Below are 21,450 nucleotides of genomic sequence, written 5' to 3'. Positions count from 1 at the left end.
CGTAATTGAGTAAAAGAGCTTACGGATCATGAAACCAAGTGGACACTTCATAGTGGCATGCCCTTCCATAATGGGCTTTAGAACATACAAGTATCTCTAAGTTAAAAAAGGAGGCTAATCAAGGACCCAATTAGGTGGTTTCAACCTCTAAGGGAGTGATAGGTCCATGGTACATCCCTCAAGTGGTAGGTGTCATGTGACATGATGATGGAACAAAATGGGGGCACTAGGGGAAGGCTCCAAGCCACATGCAACAGTACAAGGGTAGCTATGATAAGGGAAGCCCACACTTGGGTATATAGATGTAGGAGGGAGCAATCACGATACATGAGTTAACTTGACCTTTGTTTTTCCACCCTTCTTCACATGCCTTTTGCCTTTTATTGATTTTTCCTTTATAACTGCTCAGGGCTCCAAGGAATGAGAGCATGATGTGTAACATATAGCAGTGAATACCTTCTTTAGGTTGGGTAGTTCATTGCCCACCAGGGATTGGGACAATCATGGTTTCCTTAATGATGTAGGGGACCAATATAAGGAGCCTTAGGAACCAGGGTGATGGCCATAATGATAGGGGGTAGAGCTCATGTTGGCTTTTGTCCATGTGCTAAATTTGTATGCCCTGACCATCTTTTGCATTTTTTGGTACATTTTTTGTTGAAAGTGGCCAAATTATGTTTTTATCTTTCTTTTTAGTTGCGTCAACCTCCAGTGCATCGTTCCAGGCCCGACCCAAATTGTGGACAAGGGGAGGGGGAGGCTAACTCCTTGTGGACCCAATGGACAAATGTGGACCTAGATGAAAAATATGTGGAAAGGGGTTATAATGAGTGGAGGGGAGTGATATATGTGGTGTCGGGAAGCGGGACCACACAACTCAAATCAGGATTTCCCATGTAGTGCCCCTCCTAAAGCTAGTAGCCAATAAAGGAGATCCCACGAGACTAGGATACAAGGTTAACCACCAAGTTGGATGAGGGGACAAGAGTACAAACCAAAGCCATTCTTTCTGCCGAATCCACCCACTAATCCATTCCCAAAAGTGTCCATGATAAGTAAGCAAAGATACCCAACTACATAATGAAAGTCATACCTTCGGGGTTGGATGGCCCACCTTCAAATAGACGATCATAACAAATGGGCGAGGGAGCATAATGGCTAGCTTAGGCGACAGAGATGGTGGCACATCGAGCTATCCTATGGGTGTTACCATAGGTGGGGTAACAAGATCAACAAGCTCTCAAGGAAAGAAGTTGTCAAGAAGATTATAATAAGAAGAAGGTCACAAAGTAAGTGCACATATGGCCTCATCAATGAAATCTAAGAACAAGCTTCATGAAGCTTCAAACTATAGGGCATGGAAAACAAGGATGGTGCTCATCCTTGCAAAGAATAAGATATTGGAATTTGTACAAGGAAAAGTCAAGGATCCTGCAGATGATGCTGGAAAGGAAAAATACAAGGAAACAAATATCCTCGCCATGAACTTGATTGCGGATGGAGTTAAAGACAATTTGATTCCCTACATATCTACTCTAGACATCTTCAATAAAGATGTATGATGCTCTCTCAAAATTGTTTACAATAAAAAATATTGGACAGGTGGCAAGCTTAAAGAATGAGCTTAGAACAGTTAAGATGACAAAGGATGATACAATGTCTTCCTATTTTGTAAGAATTGCTCGTATAAAGGATGAACTTCAAGCAATAGATGAGATAGTCCCAGAGAAAGAACTTGTAATTGCTGCACTACTAGGACTCCCCAAATCTTGGAATGCATTTGCAGCTAGAATTAGTAGTTGGAAGAACCCTCCATCCTTGGAAGAGATGTGGTTTGCTTGTATACAAGAAGAGTTATCCATGACAGTAGGGAAACAAGAAAATGAAGAAAACAACTCAAATGCCTACTCTACTCATGACAAGAAGAAAGGAGGATTTAAGAAGCTCAAAGGGCCAAAGAAGAAGATTGATCTATCCAAAATAGAATGTTACAATTGCCATAAGATGGGGCACTACAAAAGTCAATGTCCTAATAATCCTAAGAACAAGAAAAGAGAAAGGCATTAAGCTAATGTTGTAACAGATGAAAATCCTCAAAAGAAGTCTAAAAATGAGGACCCAAAAGTCAAAGAATTAATAGATATATCCTCCACTTATTGTCTAAGCTATTGTTTTAGTTCTCTCCTTTATATTTGATTTCTAGATTTAATATGTTTTGTTCTTGAGTTGTTTTAATGTAAAAGGAATCCCTCTCAAGACTAGGTTAATGTAAAGATCAATAGGGAGCTTCCCCACCTTTTTCACAAAAGATAAGCATCCTATTCTTTATTTCTTTGTCTTAGTTGACTTCCTCTATTTTGTTTAAAGTTTCATTTGTGCCCGTGTATAATCCTCTCTCTCGTGTTTTCCTTGGAAGGAAAGTTTGCAGGAATACTCTTAATTCAAGAAGGAGCTTGCAATAAGGATTATGTCTAGATTCAGAGGGAGACTCAAATGAGAAGAAGGAAGTTTTGTAGAGGAATCCTTTCAATAGGAAACCCTGCAAGGTTTGTAAAATAAGTAACTCAAGGTATGCTTAAAGACTTATAGTTGGTATTCTTCATATAAGAAGGTATGATCATTTTAAAATCTGTTTTATATTACTATCTCATGTCCAGGATTTGAATCATAAAGATTCTTGTTTGTCAAGGTGATCAATCTTTAGATTAGATCAACCCTTACCCCTCTATCTTTCTTATGTTTACTATGGTGAAACCCTAACCTTTAGAGTTCAATATAAAACCCTAGTCTTTTAAGGTTTGCTGTTAACGTATAGGATATATGATAAAACCCTAGATTTTAAGGATTTGATAATTTAGGGTTTATGACAAATCCATGTAATAATTAATGACAAATCTTAGGAATAAATCCCTAGGTGTATATGCTTTCATATGATTGAAACCCTAGCATGGTCAAAATTGTTGAATAACTAACATCAAAGTTTTGATGTTCATATCTAGGGTTTACGACAAAAACCCTAGTAGAAATTGATATGAGATTCTAGGGCATGATAATGAAACTCTAGATATAAAATGATTTCGCTATGAGTGAAGTCCTAACTTGATTTGATTGTATAGTCTTGATAATGAAATCTAGTGTTTGTGACAAAACCCTAGCAAAAGTGCTTGTGTCTAGGGGGTGAAGGGTGTAACCTTTGTTGATTGAAAACCTAACTTGGTCTAGGTTTTGAATATCTAAAGTATTATTTCTTAGTTTTGATGACCCTAGATACTCTCATTAATATGCTAACCATGTATTGATAAACTTGACATCATGCTCTATATATGTCCCTGGTTGTACTTGTTGAAGTTTTGTAGGTATCTAGTCTTCAAGATGTTGAAGATGCTTACCTACCTTATATTTGGTAACAATGTTGAGCATGATGGAAGGAGAAAGTTGCAAGAATTTTGATAACATTAATGTGAAGTGAGAAAGAATAATGATCCGAAGGTTGAAGTTCTCTGATGATATGAAGAAAGAGCTTATGTGATGGATTTGTCCCCTAGTAAAGAAGTTTGGATGAGGAAAGTATATATCTCTCTAGTAAGAGGGAAGGCATATTGTGACAACTAAGTGAAGACCTTAAAGAAAGAATAAAGATCAGAGAATGGCTAAAATCACTGCAAGATGGTTATTCATGATTGATATAATCGTGAACAAAAATTGGATGTTTTGGAAAGTGCTAAAGTTTGGTGCTCCTGAAGAAATTGAAGAAGGAAGCTTCTGTCGAGATTTGTTTGGATATTGTGATGACCTAAGCAACATCAGAATAGTTAAAGACCCTGAAGATTCCTGCTAGCATACAAAACATATATATTGAAGTTTAATATTGATTAGGGTTTTGAAGCTACTAGATGTTTTAACAGTTGAACAAGTTGCTGATCTCTCCCTTGGAAGTTGTTGAATATTTAAAAAAGCATGTTTGGATTGAGAGGGAGAGATGAAGTACCATAAAATTGCCCTGATGATGGTACTTGGGAGGACATCTTGGCTGACTTGTTGATGATGTCTAGATCTCGATGAGGGAGGGTATCATTGGTCCTGTGGAGCTCTGACCTTGGATATGATACCTAGATCCCTGAGGGTTGGTGTTAAGGTTGAAGCTTGATGGTACCTATAGTGGCAGATACCTGGATAACACCTTAGTCCCTGATAGTGGCTTAGATCCTTGCATGAGTGTATGACAATTGTGCCATGACACTTGGGTCTTTGATGTGTCGGATACCTTGGCCGTTAGGGTATCTGAAGCATTGAATATGTTATTGTTCTCTTCTTAAGAACATTTCAAATTGAGATCAATCTTGTACCGATTAAACAATATAGAATACCTCCCTAGTTAAGAGGGAGTGTTGAGAAATGTAACTAGTATCGGTCTTCATAATTGTATTTGAGTCATGATGTAATATATTTGAAAAATAAATTCTACTATAACAGAAAATTATTTATAAGCATGGTTTTCATGCTTTGTTTATTTTGTTTCTAGGTCAAAAGGCTCCATTGAAGGCTTCTGGGGTTTGTGTCATGTATCATTGTCCTTGGCATTATGTAATAGACCCTTCTTGGGCTTTGTATTGCAAGAAAGAAATTTATTTTTGAGTTTAAAGTGTCATTTATGCCTCCTCCACTAGGTCAACTTGCCCTCCAGTCAAGTCGGTCTCATTGAAGGAATTCGACCTCACAGATTCACTATAAATAAGCAACGACTCAACCTCATTTGGACATCCATTCAAGAAAGTTCGATTTGCAGTTGCAGGAAGAGAAAAGAAGTGTGGAATACCTAGAAGAGGAAGAAGAAACCCTAGTGAAGTTAAAAGGTTGAATTTTTCTTGTCTCTGTCTCACATGTGCGAGTTACTGGGTTGCAAAAGAAGGGCCGAAGTTCTAGGTCTGTAGTAGGACAGAAATATTGTTGCAGGAAGGCTAAATTTAAGGTTGTTACAAGATTGAAGCAGTTTGAGTTGAGTTGACTTTTGGTTTTTGGCTAATCATATTGGGAGGCTGACTTGGTGCGCTGAAGGAGGTCTTTTGGTCTGGTCAAAGGTCTTGGTTATCTCATTTGATTTGGTTCTAAGAAAAAGAAGAGAATTTTTGGGTTTCCCCCTAAAAGAGGGGTTTTAGCCCTGGATGAGAGCCTACATCCTGTGTCCCCATTGTGTTGATCTTCATATTTTGTTTTTGATAGTTGCTTGATGACAAAAGATATAAGAAGACATAAAAGAAGCTAATAAAGATCACTAAGTAATCACAAGTAATTATCAGGTTAAAGGAAATCTTTCTGCCTTTATGATTTTCTAACACACAGGTGCCAGTTCTAAGAGGGAGATGAGCTGTCTTGCTGTTGAAGGAGGGATACCTAGTCTCTTGGATTTCTGGATATGAATCCAATAGCAAAAATGGTTTTTGGTTTTTGAAAACACTACCGGTTGGAAGGGATATCCAACTACAGTTTGTGGAAGGAAAGAATCAAGCTAGTGCTGCTGGTGAATGATCTATGAGATTATGCTAACACCCAGACCAAGGCACAAACTAAGGGAACAACTTTGGTTTTGTATAACCTAGCTGATGCAAAGGCCAAGTTGATCATTCTTGATGGAGTCAAGGATCACTTAATACCTCACCTTACCGGAAAAGACAGTGCATGGTACATATGGTAAGCTCTGAAAGCGCTGTTTCGAAAAAAGAATGAGAACCAAAAGATGGTATTGAGAGAGAAGCTCAGGGACATCAAGATGGAAAGTTAAGAGAATGTGACTGTATTTCACAAGTTCATGATGAGCTTGCAGCTATAGGGGACAATGTGGAAGAATCAAAATTAGTGGGGACTGCCATAAAGGGCTTCTTAGAGTAGTGAAAGCCATTCATCAAAGTAGTAGTCTCATGAGAGAAACTTTTCGATTGGAACAGGTTGTGGGATGATTTCATTTTGGAGGAACTTTCGGGACGAGGATCTTTAGCAGAAGAGTTCTAATGACGAGAACATTGCCCTCGCTAGTAAGCTGAAAAAGGGCAAAGAGAAGTTCATCATCAAGAAGGACTTAAGCAAAGTGAAATGCTTTGCATGTGAAGAGTATGGTCATTATGCAAGCAAGTGTCTGTATAAGAAGAAAGGAGGGAAATAAAAGAAGCCTGAGATGGCGATTGCTAACTCCAACTATAGTCGACGAGGATGAGTTCACTAGGAGATTTGATGAGGATTTTTCTCTTATCTCTCATTTCTCTAGGAGCATCATTCATGAGGGTGCTTGATGCCTAGATAACGGGGCATCAAAGCATATGATAGGAACACATGAAGTATTTGAGAGCCTGACCGAGTGAGACTCTAATCTGCATGTGAAGATTGGTGATAAGAGTCAACATGCAGTTAGTGGAACTGGGACTGTACCATTTTGGATGGAGTCAAATGGATTGCTGCAAGTGTAGGATGTATTGTAGGTACTAGAGCTTAGAGGCAGTTTTTATTTTTATTTTTTATTTTATTTTATTTTTATTTTTGCAGTCTCAACAATTAAGGCATAGGGGTTTGATATTATATCCTGAAATGGAAAAGTGATCCTCAAGCCTAATGGATCTAACTCTGTCCTAGTAGTGGTTCTTGTAGTCAGAGAGAATGGTCTGTAAAGTCTAAAGGGCAAGCCTATTGACCAAGGAAAGAAGAAGGTTTTAGAGACTCAAAGGGAGTCATGTTCCAGAGGGAGTTTGTCGATTCAAAGGGAGAGTTAGCAACCTTGGAAGGGTGCTTCATCTTAGAGAAGAAAGGAGACTTCCATATTTGACAAGGAGCCATGTGTTGAAATTTCGGTAGCTCGAAAGGTATTTTTGAGTGAAGGAAACCCACAAAAGGGAGTTTGTTGGGAAAGATACCCAAGTTTGGGGTTTTGGACCCAAAGCTGTGCTTGGAACCCAAGATAATGATTTAATATTCTAATTTGTCATTGAGTGGTGAAATAGGGCTTTCTTGAAGGACAAAGAAGACCCTCAAGACACTCACACAAAAGTATAAATAGAAGGGCAATGGAGAAGCCTAAACACATCAAATGAGAAGGATTTCATTAGTGTGGAGGAGGCTAGAAGAACTTATCATAGACAACTTAAGGAGATCTGCAACAAGGGAGTTTTTAGTGGAAGGAGGCCGAGTAGGACTGAAGAACAGGATGCAACTCTGTCCAAGGATTAGGCCGTAGCTAAAGGTTTGTGTGTTGACTGGTCTATGGTAGAAGAAGTGGGCCGCAAGGCGGCAAGCCTGCAGTCCTGGCTGTAGAGTAGGTGGGTTGGCCACAACCTAAGGAAGGGAACCCACAACCAAAAGATAAGGACAAAGGGTTTGTTGGATGCATCGGGAAGCCTGAGAAGGCTACAAGTAGGAGGTTAATGAGTTGTAGATGCACTGGTGACTTGGACAAGGGTTGTCGAGGTCAAGGAAGAAGGCAAAAAGCTAGTTGAATGATCCTAGAAGTAGCCTGAGGGTTTTAGCAGTGTGGATATGCTTGCCAGGTGTGCAACAAGGCTGATTATGGTCTAAACGAGTAGACCATGTGCCAAAAGTCAAGGGCTACAACAAGGATAACAATGGTACTGAGGTCAATGGGTTAAAGGAACAACACAGGTAAGAACTTGTTGATTGTGATTTGTAGGCGAAGGACAACTGATTATATTCATTTGTTGGGTAGATCAAGACCTGATGGACTAGGCCTAAACCCTATGGTTTTGGTTAAAGATTTGACTATGTACTATAACATTGTATCAGGGTTTGCAAAGGGCCATGATTGCTGGTATGGGAGCCATAGTGTTTTCTTGTTGATGGAATAATAAGAAATGTGATTTGGGCGGAAATTCTTGTGTATTGTTGTTGATCTATTTGCTGTCACATTCCACTATGCAAGGTTGTTTTTGGTCAGACATCTATAGTGTGTTTGTATTCCTAGATAGGGCATAGACTAGACTTAGGGTGCTTGGAAATGCCAACACCATGGATTGGCGTAAACGCCTATCAGGAAAAGAAGAGGCGGGAGGTTTCTAGTAGCAAGGAAACTTCCAAGAAGGGTTTTGTTCTTACAACAAATTTTGCTTCTATGACGAGAGGTGAAACTTATGATGAATGTTGGAGAGCAGCCATGGAAGATGATTGTGTTCTAGTGTGGGAAATAGAGATACTTCCGAGGAATGGAAGTGCCTCCCTTGCTAAGGAGTGTTGAGATTGGGTAGCATCAAGAGGTACTCTCATGCCCTTGGTGCTAGGCTTGTGAGGGAGAAACACCCACAAAGATGAATGTGTGGGCTTTGCACCAAAAATTGGGGTTTTGGACCTAAAGTGAGCGGGCTTTAAACCCAAGGAAATTCTAATTTAATGTTAAGTTTGTGTTGGAGGTTTCTTGATGGACATAAGGGCTTCCAAAAGGGACCTAAAGACAAGTATAAATAAAGTAGCCAATGGAGAGGCTTATGGATAAGAAGGATCATTCTTCTTGTGTGTGGTGAAAGAGGCTAGAAGTGACCTAGCCACAGGCAGCAAAAGGAGCCGCAGGAGCAATTTTGAGGACAACAAGATTGGCCAAGTTTTCTGTAGTTGGAAGGAGACCGAGTAGGGTTGTTTTAGAGGAATGAGAGGGCCGCTAGCTGTGCTAACTTGTAGCAAGGAAGGCACCTATTTCTATTAGAGAAGGTAGCCGCTAGCATAAAGAGGAGGTTTGAGCCCTAGTTTGAGGGTTGGACTGTGTCTTAAACTGATCGTAACAGCAAGCAGGCCAAGGCCTAAATAGGGGTAAAAGAGGCCTGGTTAAGGCCAACCATAGTTAAAGAAGTGAGGCCGTAGGCCTAGGAGCAGACCACAACTAAAAAGTTGGTACCGTAGCTATAAAACGAGAGGCCGGGGTTGGTTTAGGGCTACTGTAGCAACTCACAGGGTGAGATAGGCAGCCATAGTCACAAAAGATAGGGTTGTAGCCTTGTATAGTGTTGTGACAGACAGGTCGAGTGCCAAAAATGAAGGCCGAGTGTGCTGAAGGCTTGAACAGGAGGCTGCAAAGGCTAAAGAAGCAGATCAAGGGCTTGCGAAGGCTACAGGAAGGCTGAAGGAGGTGGCTGCAACAAGGAAAGTAGGCTAGTTGTGGAGGAAAAGAGGTTTGCTAGGGCTGCAAGGTAAATAGTTAGATTTATTAAGGTTTTATTTTTTGTATTTCTATGGTCAAAGGACTACCACAATGTTGTTCTTTGAGTAGAGAAGGTTTAGAGGGCAAAGCCTCAACCCTAGGTGTTTAGTCAAAAGGTTTTGACATTATATTTGGCATTGTACTAGGATATGAAGGGCCATTATCTTTGGTACAGGAGTGTTGCCACACAATCTAACAGGGGTCCTAGGAGGGGTACCTAAGGGACAACTACTAGACCAACTGCCAACAATGGGACAAAGACTCATTGCCACCTTAGTCAATGTCCCCTGCTCTTTACAGACTTTCACTGATGGGAGGAGTCCTGGTATAAGAGAAATCACTAAAATGATAGGATCAATGGCAAGGTATGGTGTGATTTCCAAAGCCCATTCAAAGGAGAGACTCAAAAAATGTCTTAATGCTTCAAGAAGAAGCTAATGGCTCTCCAAGAAAGGCCTATAAGGAGACCTAGACCTAGTGCTAATGATGTTCGATGATGATAAGGATTCCTAAGGTCAAGACTCCTAAGATGATTAGGACCTCGCAAGAAGCCTTAAACGATACTCATGCCTTTAAATATGATACTAATAAGTGCTCTAATCATTCATGGTTTATAATTCTAGGTGCTTGCCTATTGTGAATACTCTGTATCAGTGAATCATTGTGAAGGGTATCTATTTCATTCTTAGAAAAATACATCTTTTGGTTATCTGTCATATCATTGGTATTTCTTGTTCATTTTTGCACATTCTCTTGCATTTAAGGATTGCCCCTTAATTTTAATTAATAAGTACTTGTTATCGTGATCGAAGAGTAACCATAGCTAAGTACTTAAAGCAAGCGATCCTAACCCAAGAACCACTCACATCCTTTACACAAGCACCTAAGCAGCAGTTGTCCATCCATTTACTTGGCATCTAATTTGTAAATATGCGAGAGTTTGAATCCATAAGGCAATGGTCTCAATAGTGAGTCCTATCTTATATCTTGCTTAAATTAACCAAGTGGCTAGGATACTCAACTATGTCTCCCAGATAAGTTGGCTCCCAACTTGTCTTTCACCTCATTTCCATAGGGACTACCCCCCATAGCCTGCTGTTGGGAGACAACTAAAACGAAGTGGGTAAGGATTAGGGTGACAACCACCACCCTGAGTAGTTGTTGCGGTGCCTGTACAATCCGAGCGACAACATTTTTGGCGCTGTTGCCGTGGACCAATTTATTGGACCTTGGTGTTGACGACATTCTCATTGATCCTCATAATCTTCTAATCCATTTTCATCTTCTTAATCCGTTAAGCACCATAGTTGCTGACACTTTGATATCTCACTAATCTTCTCATCGCCTTATTCACTTCTCTATATGCACCTTAAGTCACCTGACACGGGGATTCGGGATTCGGACACGTTGACCCCTTGGAACAGGACACATAGGATTCGTTATATATTATTTTATTAAAAAATATATATTTATATATATATATATATATATATATATATATATATATATATATATATATTAAAAATTAGATATTTCTTACACAAATTTTAATTAATGATACAAATTTATTGATTTCAAACATAGATCTTCATCTATAGCATGCATAGTACATACAAAATTCAAATACATGTCAGTGGTCACATAAATCATGATTCATAATTCATAAATGAAAGACAACTTACAACTACAAGATAGTAAGATAAACACACTGACAACTGTAGTTTTCTCATTAAGTCATCAAATCAAAATGTGTTACATAGGTAGTGCTGGTGCAATGCCAATGGCAAATAGAAATAGAAAATATAAAACAACTACAGGTATACAAGCCTCAAGGCATCAATCCTCATCATCAACATCAGAATCAGCATCAATGTCCTCATCATCATGGTCCCCACTGCTCTCCTCTGCATCCTCCTCCTCCCCTGTATCCATAGTCGCCTCTGCATCTGCTGGTGTGGAGGATGACCCCTCTAAGTCATCAAATCTAACAGGCTTTAGCACTGGATCATTGAGATCCATGTTGGCCAATGCCAACTCAACACTGGTGTCCAAACCCATATCATCAGGAAAGACATCCCACATCTTTGTCTTTCCCCTCAACCACTCTTCCCTCTCCCTGTAAATAAGATGAAGGTTGGTGTGCACATACACCATTGTCTCTGATTTGGACTGCTCAAGCCTGCTCTTCTTCACACTATACAAATTCCCATATGTGCTCCAATTCCTCTCGCAACAAGAGGATGAAGTCACCTGAGAGAGGAGCCTCATGGCTAATGCTGAAGAGGAGGGCTTGTTGCCTCATGATTTGCCCACCAAGAATAGTGCTTCTTAGTCCCTCTGTCTCTAATCACATCATAACCTACAAATCGACCATTGCCAGTGGAAAACTCTGCAAAGGCATCCTCCACCTCATCAAGCAATGCACTATCTTGAAAAATCCGCCTGAATGCCTCTTTCCTCCCCTGTGAGATTTCACCGTCCATGTGAGGAGGGAATCCGTGGGAAGGTCCACCATTCAGCCACTCATGGCTGTAGTATTTGGGGTTCAAAGAGTGAGCCAAACAATGTAAAGGTGTACAATTCTTGTCCCATCTGCTGACAAGAATATTCTGTATAGTATCACAGAAGGCCTCTAGTGATGTCTCATACTCGGGGCACTCACTCTGTAGAATAATGCTCCTCACAGACTCAATCATGGAATCCCATCCCTCATAAACCTCTCCTAGGATGGGTTTGTCTGTATCTGCAAATCGAAGTAAAGAAATGATAGGGTCCATGATCTGAATAATTAGATCTACCCTCTCCCACCAAGCATCATCTAGCACTGTGTCCTTCACTCTTTTAGAGGCTACCTGATCTGTCTTTCTCCAAAAAGACCAAAACTCAGAAATAACCATGGACCCAAGAGCGGTCTTGACCTCCCTCAACCTCTTCAACATCATGAAGAGGCAAACCGTGTATCAACAGTCTTCAACAATGATAGATTGGTGTACTCCTTGTAGATAGTGAGGGCATTTGTATGATTTTGCACAAAGTTGCGGATATGTCTTGCATCCTCAATAATGCTTCCAATCCAAAGCACATCAAAAGCAATGGATTTCAGTGCTAAGTTCAATGAATGGACAATGCAAGGTGTCCAAAACACTTGTGGATATTTAGCTTCCACAATCATGCCAGCAACCTTGCAAACAGGTGCATTATCTGTAATGATTTGCACACAAGAATCAACATCTACATTTTCAATAACTTTAATAAATAACTCACCAATAAATTGTGTATCCTTATATTCTCCAAGTGTATCCACTGCTTTCATGAAAACTGGACCACTCAAGGAAGACACCATGAAGTTGATGATTGGGTGTCGTGCTGGATCTGTCCATCCATCAGAAACAATGCTAACCCCAGATGTTGGCCATGATGCTACAATAGGCTCAAGCATTTTTTGCACCTCTTTTTTTGCCTTCGTCAACAATGTGGTTCTCAGCTTCTCTGACCCAGGAGGCACATACCCTGCTGGAGCCCCTTGAGTTAGAGCTCGACACATCTCAATAAATAGAGGTGAGCGTGCAACATTAAATGATATGAAGTTTTGATAGAAGAAGAAGGTAATGGTGAGATCAAGCTCTTCCCGTCTCTCTTTTTGGAAAATCTTGTCCATTGGACCAAGTGCAATTGCTCTTCTTTTTGTTGCTTGTCCCCCAATAGAAGTAGAACTCTCAAATGGAAATTTGGTGGTGGCTTTCCTCAAAAATGGAAGGGGGTCTTCATTCTTGGGTTTTCTTGATTTTGAAGCCACATTTTCCATACCAACAATGGACCCCCTTCCAATTCTTTTCTCTTTTGTAAAGAAACAGCTTTACAAGCTCCAATCCCACAACCCGATAAAGCCAACAAATGTGCTTTCACACGAAAATATGTGCTTTTGAAAGCAATGTGACAAAAGGTGCATCTCCATTGCACATTGCCTCCTCCCTTCCCCTTGGTGCTTGTCCCATCCTCTCTTGTGACATATTTCCACAATGGATATTTATCAATGTTGTCTCTAGGTCCTCCTCTTCCATCAACATTACTTGCAGCAGACTCTGATGATATTGGGGGAGGAGGGGCATCTCCAATGGAGACATTCTTGCCCTTCCTTTGCCCCTAACTGCTGCCTTTGATTGAGCCATGAATATTGTAAAAGAAATGAACAAAACATGCACAAATTTGTAAACAAAAAATCATATACAAACTGCTGTAATAGAATAAGAAATGCAAAAAAATGGAGCTGAAATGCACTTACCTGGTGCTTGAATCTCCTTGTTGAACGCTCTACTCCCTTAGCTCCTTGCTCCAAACCCTTCTCTCCTTGCAAACAACTCAAACAATGCAACCCAAATGATAAACAACGTGAATGAAATGAGGAAATGCGGCCTTTTTTAATCGTGGCAGTCGCTTTTCTGGGACACGAATCCTGGAATCGTGACACACTGGCAAAAATCGGGATTTGTTTAGGATTCGAAGAATCTGAGTTTAGGATTTGTTTTTTGACCGAATCGTATTGGACACGCAAGATTCTGGTTCGCCAGGCTATTTGGATGAATCCGGTTACTTAGTTTTCACCTTAGCACCTGAACTTTTGGGTTAGTTTCCTATTTGGGTGGCGACTTCACTGATTCATCCATTCATAAAAGCTTACTGGTAGCTTAGTTAACTGTGCTCTTTGGGCTCAATTAAGCAAATTATATTATAGTAAGCATTCAATTTTTTCTCAGATAGGAAGCCTTCCTTGACATCCACTTGCTTCTCCCTAACTAACTGTTTGGTTTTTTGCCTTCTGGATTTTGGAGATAGATTCATGTTCAAGTGAAGACTCCACTTCTTTCATTTTTTACAAGAATTCCTGCTAGAGGCTCGTCTCTTGTAGATTTCTTGATAGTCTTGAACAAGGATATCTCTCTCTGACATCCATTGGCTTCCCTTTCCCCTCAAGCATGTCATCATGGATGACTTATCCGCTCCTTGTCATTTTACTAACACTCAAGGTTATCCTCACGACCTTCCAGAAGAGGAATATGGGGTTAAAGAATTAATAGAAATCATTAAAAATACGCATGATGAACAAAGAAATCAATTCAATGATATGCAAAATTACATAAAGAAGCTGCAAGAGAATGAGTTAAAACATTATGGTGATCAAGAAGCACCATATTGTAGATCTTGTAATCACTTTCATGATGAATCCACTTGTGCCATTGCAAGAAGAATTTACGATAGTGGAAAGGTAGGGACTAGTAATCAGATTAATCATTTTGACGATGAAAAGGAAAATGATAAGCATCTTGTTAAGGAATTAACTCAGATGATCAAAGACATGTAGTCTAGTCAAGAAAAATTAATAGCAGATCACGCCAGAGAAATGAGTTCCATGGGGAACAGGTTGCAGGCAATGGAAGTTACTCAATATAATCAAATGATCAATTTTCAGAACATGATGGATACCATAGAAGAAGAGCATGTTGAAGAGCTAAGTTCCATAAAAGCAAATCTTAAGAAAGAAATAAATTCTATTCAAGAAAATCATAATAGAATGATAAAGGACATGGAAGCTAATCAGATATCTCTTCAGAATAGGTTATTAGCTAAAGAAGAAAAACATGCTGAAGAACTAAAAATCATGGAGACTAATCATTCTAATCAGATGATCACCATGGAGAAAAATCATGCCAGGGAAATCAGTGCTATTAAGAATGAACATTCCAACCAAATGAATGCCATTGAGGATAGGCTGCAAAGCTTGATTAAGACCATGGAGGCTGATCACATACAACAAATGAAAATTATGAAATCAATACATGTTGACGAAATGAATGCCATAAGAATTGAACAGACCACTCTTCAAAGTAAGCTACAAAAGATGGAAAAATCACAGGTTCAGGAAATCCAGCCAAGACCAAAGGATCCAGTGCATGACCCTCCTAGCTCGCCAAAGCAACCTTGATCTTATTTTGAAGAAGTCATTGATTCCATTGAGAAATGGTTAAACAAGGATGATCTAGGGAGGAAGGAATCTGAAAGAAATTAGATCGATGTTTGCAACACTGATCCAACAGTGTTGACAGAGTAGTGTCATGAAAATAAAGAAGAGCAGGTCACAAAAATCATGGACACTCCAAATCTTCCGGATGAGAGTTGTCCAAATCAGGTAGAAAATTGCATACTAATCGCATCAACATCAACATCGCATCCTGTCGAAAGCAAGCGTAAAAAGCAAAAGAGAGGAAGGAAGAAGTTTGATGCATTTAATGGTAGAGAGTAGCGTGATATTCGAATGAGTCAAAGTCCTAGCATTTTCAGAATTCAACATGGCACATCCGAAAAGCAACTCACAGACTTGCTGGAAAGTCGGCAGAGGCTTAGTATGCACTATGTTGAAGATATCTAATGCCATGGGGCATTGTTTGTATAGTATCTCTAACCCTACTCCTTTTGTTTCCTCTATCATTAGATAGTTTTATTTCACACATTTATGATTATGTCTTTCCTATTTTAGTTTGTTAGATTATATTTTTCTATTCTAGCTGGAACCCTTACGCTGACCTCTGCGCAGTGCTTGCGCACGCCCTATGACGTCTGACCTCTGAATTGCCTCTGATGAAGTCGTTCTGTTTGTCTTTGCTGAGGAAATTGTTTCTCCGACACTCTGGAACCTCTGTCAGGCCTCTGGAATTGAAAACAAATTTTCCTCCAACTAAATCGAGTTGCTCTTCTGAAGCAATTGCGCAGTCCTCTACGTTTCCCCAATAGGAAAAACTCGACCTCTTGCTGCAGCCTCTCTGGATCTGGAAAACTTCCTCCAGATCATTGTCCCCCAACCCCTCACTGTCTCTGCTTCGATCTCAGGCTCTTTCACAATTGCTGTTGCTCTCTGGAAATCAATCTGACAAGGAAATCGAACCACTCAAGTGTATTCTCCAAGTGCCCATCAACTTCTTCTTACAATCCTCTATTGGAGCACCAATGACCAAGATTAAAACTTAATCGGGGGCTAGGATCATCTTGAAGTCAATTCGCGTGAGTTTCTAGACTATTTTCACCTTGAATTAATTAATTAACCAGTTTTCCTAAGTTTAGACTTAGGAAACATTAAAAAATTGGTTAACAATCTAATTAAATCATCTATAGGTGGAATTTCTAGAAACGATTTATGGGTTTTGGAGATCTCCTGCATTCTAGCCTCTCCACCAAATTTCGTGGCTAAAACACATCCAATGCTACAAAAACTAACAGGGATTAGTTCCGCACAATTCAATCTTGGTTTTGCTGCATTTCGACGATTTCTATAGAACAGAGTTAGTAATGGGCATATTTTAATTAATTATGCTGAAGCTGTTGTTTTAGGCTGATTACTTGGATAAACACCTTGGCGTAATAACTCGTTGGAACCAAGGCAAAAGGAACTACAGGGCAGGATGAAAAGAGGCTTTGGGTGGCCCGTGTGACTGTGGGCTAAGCATTTTCCAAGTTAAAAGTGACTTTAAATAGTTAATAAAAGTCACTTTATTAAATAAAGAGGGCAAAAGTGCTTTTATTATTTAATTGGGGAAAAAGGTAAAATTGGCAAGTGAGTTGTAAAAATGGAAATGAGGGGGTCCTCCTCGTTCTAGTCTTTTTCCATTTGAGAAAAATCATTTTTGGAGGGCTCTTGGAGAAGAGTCTAGGGTTTTGAGAAACCCTAAGTCTGGTGTTGGAAACACTGAGAGGGGGGTGAAGAGTATTTCTCTTCAATTAGTATATTTTTAACTTCACAGAGTGTTAATTTATATTAATATCAAATAAATATAAACATTCATCAACACCATTCAACAATGCACAATAATAAAGACAGTACACCATATATTTTTAGGTTGAAACCCTTATGGGGGAAAAACCACTAAATGCTTCTTAATATTTGTCTTCAATAAATTTACATCAATAGGAAGCTCCAACTTCCAAGATTTACAACATCAATTAAAGGAGGCTTCGACCCCTTGGTTTACCAGCTCCGACTAAAAGGACACTCTATCGCCTTGATTTACATGCTCCAATCTGAAGGATGCTCACCAACTCTCACTGGGTGGACGCTCCAACACCTGAGTTTACAAGCTCCGACTTGGAGGAAGCTCTGACTCCCTGATTCACCAGCTGCTACTGGAAGGATGCTACAACACCTTGTAGAGGTTCCAACCTGCCCTAGCACCACCCTGCCACCCTGAAGTGTTCTTAGGTTCCGACTGGAAGGAGACTCCATTCTCCTAGCTCGCACCACCCTGCCACCCTGCTCAGCAAGCTGCCACTTGCCCTGAATGCTCCAATCTTTAGCTTACTATGACGGATCATGTTTCACAATTTTCAGACTGGGCCCACATACATCAATTTGCTCAACTGAATACCAAGAACAAATTACTGATCAACAGGCAAATCTACTCATCAAACCCTAACTCATCAATACTGTCAAATGCCAATCCATTTGTTCTATTTTCATCAACACATTCAATAAGACATCCTTGACAGTCGACAACAAATACATCATCAATCATCCATCACATTTACTGTATCAAGGAGACCTGTCATAAACCCTATTAGCATCACGTTCTTTGCTCAATTGTCAATAATGCTAAGCCCTCTTGTAGCAAATACAATCTCAACAAACATTTGACAATTCTGTAACACTTCTGTGGCGAATACCCTCGCTGTATCAAATTGTGAAGTACCGACAACATCTAACTTATGAGCACAATCCTCTTTCTCTGCAATATATAAGTTTGCTCATGAACATATCAACATTCAGATCCAACCATAATACCAGCTCTTTATACTGTGAACATCAAAATCAATCATCCGAGACTATCTCAAAAAACTTTGTAATGATCATTATCAAACCTTCCACAACAAGCCATACATGAACAACTCAAGTATACAATACTTAGTCTCTGCATATGGGAAAAGGACAAATAGCAACAACATATATGAAGTTCATAAATAAACTATCCCATAAAGCTCTATTACTAATCTAAGGTCAAGAGCATGTGAAGTTCTCATCAAACCATAACACTTCCGTCACTGCAACATGAACTATATCTGAAAAACTTTATCACATAGGTCTCTGCATACATCATTCAATTCATTTCTAGCATACTGGTCAACAAGAAATACAACCTCTACAGTCATCAAACGTGTAGGTCAATCTATGAAAAGACTTACTATCACTGCAACAAATCAATTCATTACGTTCTTTGCATATAGATCTCTGCAAACAATAGATCACTGGCCATAGATCACTGCAAATCCTAGTTGATAACATGAAACCTTAGCACTGCTTAAGTTACATCATCCAGTGGGATCAAACCCTAGTTCTTTCAGACCCCTGCATTACAAGTATCGTGCCCTGATATAAATACAAGTCCAAAACTCTGTTAATAGTGTTAAGTATGGCATCGTGCCTATTTCAGCAATCCGTTTCACATATTCTGCTTCAATGATAAAAAATCTCCCCAATGCATGAACCTCAATACACTGTCTATTCTACACCAGTCATACTTACAGGATACATCACCATATAAAAAATGGATCATTTACACATGGTACCTTTCTCGACGAAATACATGATAATATGATTGCAAAGGATATTAGCTAAGTCCCCTGACATGGGGATTCGGGACACGTAGGATTCGAGATTCGTGGTGTCAGATTCGAACACGCTGACCCCCCGGAACAGGACATGTTATATATATATATATATATATATATATATATATATATATTAAAAATTAGATATTATCATATTTCTTACACAAATTTTAATTAATGATAAAAATTTATTGATTTCAAACATAGATCTTCATCTATAGCTATTAGCATGCATAGTACATACAAAATTCAAATAAATGTCAGTGGTACTGGTCACATAAATGATAAATCTATTAAAAATTTAAATCATGATTCATAATTCATAACTGAAAGACAACTTACAACTACAAGATAGTAATATAAACACACTGACAATTGTAGTTTTCTCATTAAGTCATCAAATCAAAATGTGCTACATAGGTAGTGTTGGTGCAATGCCAATGGCAAATAGAAATAGAAAATATAAAACAACTATAGGTATACAAGCCTCAAGGCATCAATCAACATCAGAATCAGCATCACTGTCCCCATCATCATGGTCCCCACTGCTCTCCTATGCATCCCCCTCCTCCCCTGTATCCATAGTCGCCTCTGCATCTGCTGGTATGGAGGTTGACCCCTCTAAGTCATCAAATCTAACAGGCTCTAGCACTGGATCATTGAGATCCATGTTGGCCAATGCCAACTCAACAGTGGTGTCCAGACCCATATCATCAGGAACAGTGTTACTTGGGAGCGGGAGCGAAAGCGGGGAGCGGGAGCGAAAACGGGAGCAAGAGCGACATATTCAGAAGCTCTTGGTTTGGTGCTCTTGATTAAATACGAGTTCCATACCCTAATACATGACAAAATTCAATGGAAACATTGCAATCCCCCAATCCTAAAATCCTGAAAAACTGATAAGTCTGCTGGATTTTGAATGAAATCTAAAATTCTACTTTCTCCATATGAAATCCAATGAGGCCGGAACCACTCTCAAACATCCTGAGTCATTTCATGGTAATGTTAAAAATTTAAGTAAAAGGATTTCATCCTTTTACTTTAATAATTTAACATTACCATGAATAGCATATCAATACTAGGGCCTAGACTTGATCATGAAGCTGCCAAAATGCTCTACTCCTTGCTGCAACAGCATAAATCACTTGCCAAATGAAAATATTAATGAGCAAACACGGCCTTTTCTTTCCCGCACTGAGCTTAGCGAGTCCTGGAAACAGGACACGTGTCCCAAAATCGCGACACGCTTTTGAAAATCGTGACACGACCTCGGATTCGACGTGTCATATGATTTGGACACGAATCCGTACCGAATCGTGTCGGATTTGCTGGATTCGGGATTCGTAGGGGGTTTAGGACGAATCCGGTGACTTAGGATATTAGATGCCATCTGTAGCATCTAAATTTATGTTCCTGCAATGCAAATCAACACCATCAGACTGTCAAGCAAATCTCAGAATTACTTTTGATTAGTAATATGTCAACCTTTGGAAGCAACAACATTTTGACCTCTTAGAATGGCTCTGCTCACATATCTTTGCAATCCAAGTCTAGGTCAACGAATATTGAATTACTGTTGCTAATCCAATCTTGCTATCACAGAGCACTAATAAAAATGGTATTTAGTTTGTATACATTGAAAAAATGAGTTAAGACATACACATTTGATACAACCAAAACATTGCTGGATTCTTTGACTGATATCAGCATTCATTCGAATTGATTACCTATGATGGAAGCACGAGATCTGATTCATGACATGCTTCATATCACAGACCAATCATTGTATCTCTGTCACTGTTAATGTGTAGAAAATTTAGAAGCTACAGGTTGACAAGCATTTGATTGATGCAAATGTAATAATGAGTTCTCAAAACATGTCCATATGTTTTTCACGTAGACCTAACACACAATGCATAAACCGCCTCACAAGCCAGAACTTCATCCAACTCAACATTTAGAGACAACCTTTAAGAATATCGATTGCATTGTACTGCTGAAGGGAGTGTTCATCCGTCATCACATTACTGTCAAGGGTTTCATCAAGGGTTCTTTCCCGCAGATGGGGGCCAAGAGCATCACTGATCAGATCACAAAGGTGACATTACATTGTTTCAACGAAATTCCTCAAATTTCACAGTGCAGTTCTTCCGTTAATTTCAAAATTGTGATGGCAAGGCACCAACAGGTGTCTATAGTTTAATGAGTTCGTTGTTTTGTCTCATTCAAGAATATTTCCTTAGTGACGACTTCATATATGTTATACGACCAATGTAGTGCCACAATTATCCATTGCAGTGGTCACAACTGCCAATAAAGTCAATGAAACACCTGTTGTTTCAATGAAACAGAATTAGTACTACGCCCAGATCATTAGCGAATTGTAACACAGAAATTCAGAAGTTGTATGCCCAAAACCCTAGCCTGAAATTGAATAATGAACCCAGAAATCCCTTCAAATAGATCGATTTTCTTTGAAAAATTTCAAACTCCACATAGCTGCAGATAGAAGATGAATGTGTCTTTAATCAAAATGGATAGAATCGAGCTCCTTTAAATAGTAATGGAAGGAGCTTCTTGTTAGGATATTCCGACACATAGGAAATAGTTAAGCATAA

The 21,450-nt window shown here is 39.4% G+C and overlaps 1 protein-coding gene across 4 annotated transcripts in view; it reads left to right on the top strand.

Moving 5' to 3' along the window:
- LOC149140123 (uncharacterized) overlaps nucleotides 1–21,450 on the top strand; it is a 184,420-nt gene that overhangs the window by 34,077 nt on the left and 128,893 nt on the right. The gene's annotated exons all lie outside the window — the stretch shown is intronic.

The sequence above is a fragment of the Pinus tabuliformis genome, chromosome X (genome assembly GCF_031772625.1).
Source record: "Pinus tabuliformis cultivar Carrire ecotype Pingquan chromosome X, CPIR1, whole genome shotgun sequence".
Taxonomy (NCBI): domain Eukaryota; kingdom Viridiplantae; phylum Streptophyta; class Pinopsida; order Pinales; family Pinaceae; genus Pinus; species Pinus tabuliformis.
Note: the sequence above shows the minus strand (reverse complement) of the source record. Positions and strands in the feature narration are given on the sequence as shown.